The sequence below is a fragment of the Manis pentadactyla genome, chromosome 2 (genome assembly GCF_030020395.1).
Source record: "Manis pentadactyla isolate mManPen7 chromosome 2, mManPen7.hap1, whole genome shotgun sequence".
NCBI lineage: Eukaryota > Metazoa > Chordata > Mammalia > Pholidota > Manidae > Manis > Manis pentadactyla.
The window spans coordinates 141505985-141511746 of record NC_080020.1 but is presented as its reverse complement, the minus strand read 5'-3'; positions in this window follow the sequence as shown (position 1 = coordinate 141511746).

Genomic DNA, 5762 nt, shown 5'->3' with positions numbered 1-5762 from the left:
CTGGCCTGTCCGCGGAGACTCTCGCGCCAACAAGGGGTGCAGGTCGGGGTCGGGGATTGGAGCGCCTAGAGTTTAGGAGACAGCGTGCGCGTGCGGCAAGCGCCTAGCGGGCCCGGGAGCTGAGGCTTGGCCCGAAGTGGGCGGCACGTTCGTCCCGGCACCGGGCACCGCGCGCACTGGACAGCCTTCCCGGGGAGGCGCAGGGGCTGCACCCCACCCCAGCCCTCACCCCAGTGCGAGGCATTCTTGCTTCCCGCGCTCGGCCTGGGCCTCCCCGGGTTTCCTGGGGCGCACCTGCTGCCCACCCCCCAAGGGCCGGCCCTGCGGCGGGACACGCGGGTTCGGAAGCATCGCGGACTGCTTAGCTAAGGTCTGGGCCGCGTTCAGCGCGGAGTGCTGGGGTTTGCGTGCAGGGCTCTAATGTCTGCCCTCAAGAAGTCCCTGGAGGGAGGAGGTCTCTGAGGCTGTTGAGAGGCCCAGTCTGGGGTGGAAGGGGGAGGCGGCCTGTAGGTTGTTTCCAGCTTCACCGCTGTGGTTCCACTGGAGCAGGTCGAGAAACCCCTGCCCACCCCTGGCTCTGATGCCCCCACCTGGCTGTGGACCCACCAGCATGGACACACCCCACGCTCTGACCCCCCCACCTGGCTGCAGACTGCCTGCCCCTCAATAAACAACTCCAGGCTCTGCCCCATCCTGGCTGTGGACCCCACCCCCCATCCCCCCATGAACGCCCTTCTGGGCTCTGACAGTCTGAGCATTTCACACAAGAGGGGAGTCTCAGGTGAGGGCTGCCTGGCAGTCGTTATTAACAACGCAAATGAAGTCATGAAAATATTACTCATCATCACGCTCCCACTGCCATACTACCCAAAGTGGACTGTTCTGCCCGCTTCTCGGGGACCTCCCACACGAGCACACTATCGTAGGACTGCTGCAGGCCAGGAGCGCCAGGCTCCAGAATCAGAAGACAGTGGGACAGGTCCCTGGGAAGCTGAGGTGGGGTGTGGGAGACAGGGCAGCCTGGCACACCAGTCCGGCAGGGAGGGAGGCGACCCTTTCTTCCAGGCAGCCTGGCGTTCTGCCTCTGGACCTGATGGGGGTGGGAGCTGGGCTGCTGTGCATCGGGTCCCAAAGCTATGATGAAAGTTGGGGTGCACAGGGTGCTGCTCAGGCCTCTACAAAACCACCAAAAATAGAGGATGGGGTCTCACCAAGCTGGGAAGTCCCCCCTACAATGGAAGTGCACATTGCACCCTGGTTCAGGGGCCAAAGGCCTGCAGCTGGGGCTGCCGCTGCACCCCGGACAGCTGGGCCACTGAGGACCTCCCCCTGCCCCTCTGGGTCTGGCTCGAGGAAGGAGATGTCCTCTCACAGTGGCCAGCATGGCAGCAGGTCTGGGACCTCCATATCTTGGAGTGGGTGTTGCAGTCAGGGCCAGCCTTGTGCAGGATCCCACCATAATGAAAACATGGGCTTTGTTTAAAGATTAAGAACTTTCAGGTGGTGATAGAGCATTAGACAGAGCGAGGGGCCCTCCTGATGGGGTCCTGGGTATGCACAGTCCAATCACCATCAGGGGTTCCCAGGACTCAGGAGGCTGAGTAGTTGACCCAAGGATGCACAGCCACTGCGGGGCAGGGCTGGCGCCACAGCCAGCATGTGCACGAGACACTTGCTTGATCTTCCTGGGAAACCTGCCTTCTTGGCCCTTGGATTTATCCCTGCAGCCATAAACGGGGCTTACCATCCTATTTGGAAAGTGTACACATTTCTCATGGTTTAAGATGATTTCCTTATTTTTTTCCTAATAAGGTTTTCAGGACCTGGGCTGTGTTACTAACTCTGACATGAGAACATCTTGGGAGGTGCCAGCTGCCAAGCAGAGGAGCCAGCGCAGCACTCCTGGGGGCAGGGCCCTGATCCCGTGCTCCCTGCCCACCTCTGGCCGCCCAAGCACATGGTACCAGCGCTGGCAGCACAGCAGGGGCTCTGACCACAGTGACCCCAAGGTCTCCCCAGGGCCTGGCGGCTGCCATTGCTGCACTCACAGGTGGGGCATGGCGTCCCGTGTGCCCACCCGAGGCAGCCTGACTGTGGCTTCTCCCTCCCGACGTCACGATGCCACTGGCGTATGGTGACTGCACAGGTGCGCTGGTGTTTTCTGACTGTGCTGCCATCTGCTTGTTCAGCGCTGGAGTGCTTGGGCTCCAGGGAGGGATGGCGCTGCCAGCGGAGTCCCGACCAGGAGTCCTTACAAAGTGCGGAGCCCAAGGTGCACGTGGACGAGGAGCCTGTCTAGTCCCTTTGAGAGGACGTGGGGTGTGCCAACAAGTTACAAAGTTATAAAAATTGAAACCCAATTAACACCTCAAAATCAGGCCATTCTGAGAAGGGTCCTCTGTGAGGGTCTGTGCACAAGCTGTCAGAAGACAGTTCACACAGAGGAGCCCGTAGGGGGCTCCAGGTGGTGAGCAAGGCACTTGCCATCCCCAGAACAGTCTCGCCCTGCAGAAAGGACCCTGGGGACAGGCTCCCGGGGAGCCCACGTCAGGACGCAGCTCCTACATGGCAGCACAATCCGCCCTTTAGGACATGCCCATCTTTACAAAACCAACTTAGGCTGAGGTTCTCTGTCGCCGCAGGGCATGAGCCTAGTTTGGTGAAGGTAGCAGCTACCCTGCCCTCAGAACCTCCCCCCAGATCGCCTGGACACCCCCTGCTCTCAGGAAGTGCCACCCCTCCCTCCTGCTCTTCCTGGGCCCGAGGCCCGATGCCCGAGCTGCTAGGTCTGGCTCGTGGCTCCCTGGGTCCAGGTGCTCCAACACCACCTGATGACACAGCAGCAACCTGGGCCCTTTTAGGCTCAGTCAGTCCCTCTCCCATGACTGCATGTCCTGGATTTGCAATGAAAATGGACCTCCACAAAGCAACATCTAATGCACATCATGCTGTCATGTGACTTCTGTCTCCAGGCAACGGAGTGATAGGATCAGACTCCCCCTCTAATGTGAAACGACCCCAAACTGCAGGAACTATGTGAAGCAATGGTTTGCAAGACACTGAACACCAGGCAACAGAGGATAGTGACCCCTGAGTGATGGGAAACCGCCCCCAATTGCCTGGATGGTGTCCAAGCATGGTGCAGGGAGGGCAGCTAGGCAGAGCCTGGCCATCTGTGGGTCAGGAGACCAAAGTGGATAGAACTCACAAAACAGGGTGTGACAGGAGAGCTGCCAGAGGACCCAGAGATCTGAGGACCCTCAAGTACACGGCTGAGGACTGGTCAGCTCCTGCAGGCGAGGAGACCAGCTGCTGGAAAAGAGCCCCTGGGAGCAGCGCCTGTGCTGGCTGATGGGAAGACCTCACATTGATGGGGCGCCGAGCTGTGCATGGAAGTGCCCCTGCAGTGGGGAGTGAGTGGCCCCCGTCTGAGCACTGCCCAGGTCCTGCCTACAAATCTGAGCCTCAAGGCACAGAGATCAGTTTTTATATAACTGCATCTCAGAATAAACTTCAAGACTATTAATAAGAAATACCCAGTGCCTAAAAAGGTAAACTTAGTGAATTCTGGCATTCAGTTAGAACTATTGGTGCACAAAGAAGCAGGAAAATGAGACCCATACTGAGAAGATACCAGCTGTTACTGACCCAGACCTGACACATAGGCATGAGAACAGTCTTCATCTGGGCCCCACATGTCCCAAAAGTGGAGATGTGGGAGATATAACAGCACTCCAGATTCAATCTGCCATGTGTGAGAGGAGAAATATGCTGGACGGAAGGAATGGCAGATTGGACACTGAAGCACAGGGATACCAGTTATCCAGACCGAAACAGCGAGAAAAGAGAGCTAAAAAGGCAAAACCAGATCATGGGTGACTGGTAGGACTTCAAGCACCTGATCCACATTCAACTGGGGTCCTTGAAGAAGAGGAGAAAATACTGGGGGTGCAGAAAAAATGTTAGAAGAAATAATCCAGAACATTTACAAACTTGACATGAACTATAAGCCACAGATTCAGAAAGCCCAATGGACAACAAGCACTAGAGCCATGAAGAAAACCCGACATGGCGCACAATCCTATCGCCCAGCTCCAGCAACGGACAGGAAACCTCAGCAGCCATGGAGGCCGCAGACCAGGGTGAAGGCAACACCGGCTGGTCCCACACACCCAAGATGTGACGCTTGCTTGGGCTAGTGCAGGCTCTGAGCAGGGAGGAATCCCTGCTTGCCGGAGAACACACATTTCTTAAAAAAACAGTCAGGGGTACAGCAGATATCCCATAAACCAGGCTTGTTATGTTGTCCAAATCCATATTTTTACACTTTAAAATCTGGTGTCCTGACAGCAATTGAGAGTTATGTTAGACACACCCACCAATGGTGCATTTCTCTGTTGTTCCCTGTGGGTTCTGTTATTGTTCCCTTTACACATTTTTCAATTTATATCATCATAAGCCCCATTGGTGTAGGCTTGTTGGTGGTCAACTCCATTTTCATTCATTTAAAAGTGTGCTTTTAGAACTTTTTCCTAGATATAGTGTTTCTGGGTCCATGACTCTGGGCCAACAGCTGTTTTCTGTTGCACTTTGTAGGTAGTATTTCCCTGTGTTGTATTGTTCCCATCATTAGTCTGTGCTAACTTCTGTTCCTCTGCATTCTATCTGTTGTTTCTTTCTGCTGTATTTAAGGTCAAATTGTCTTTGGTGTCTGTCTTTCTCTACAAGACGTCTGGGTGTAAATTTTGATCTATGTAGCTCGTTGTAAACAGGGCCTCCTGCACTATGGGTTCGTGTCTTGGTTAGTTCTGGGAAACCTTAACAATATCCCCTGTGACACCTCCCTTCTTACTGTCCCTGGACCCCTGTCTTCCTGGACTCCAGCTGGTCATGGCTGAGATCTTGCCCCTCCTCCACTTTGTCAAACTTCCTGTCACACTGTCCCTCTCAGTCCCTCGGCTGCATCTGCATTCGGAGTAATTTCTTCAGATTATTTTTCAGTTTAATAATCCTCTCTTCAGCTATGTTTAATTCAATGTCAATTTACATACTAAGTTTTTAACAAATATATTTTTTTACTTCTAGAAATTGTATTTGGATCTTTACATGTCTTCCTGGTCATTTAGGAAATCCTATTGTTGGCTATTTTTGTGACTCTATCTCATATATATTTAAATATTTCCTGCATCCTATTTAATACTGTGTATTTCTAATTCCAAATTTGAAGTTTTGGGGGTCTAAATCCAATTTTTATGGTTTCTGCTGACTGTCATGATGGTTTTCTTTGTGATCTTTGATTATGAGCTTATTTTGATTTATCTTAAACTCTAAAAAATTTAGGGTTTAATTTAGGCCACTTCAGTTTATTTCTGCCAGAGTTCCTGCATTTGTCCTGGGACCTTGCACCCAGCTCTGCTCTTTGCTTTGGGCTCAAGGCCTGTTTCCAAGAAGCCATCCCACTTCCCGTGTGCTTACCACTGTCCCTGAGCATTCTTTCCTTCTCCAGTTTCTTAAGGATTTGCCAACTTTCTATAAATCCAGGATGCAATAAAATTATATTTTTATGCAGCACTAGTTGTTTTGTGGTGGAAGCTCACCCTGTAGCCTGGACCCCTCTCTGTGTGTCTCAGTCCAGGTCTCATTCCATGTCTGTGACTCAGGCGGCCCCACACTGTACCCACACCCAGCTCAGTGTCCAGCACGTAGCACATGTCATTCCTTCTGTCAAAACTTTTTAGCCACCCTGCCTCTGAACCAGTTCT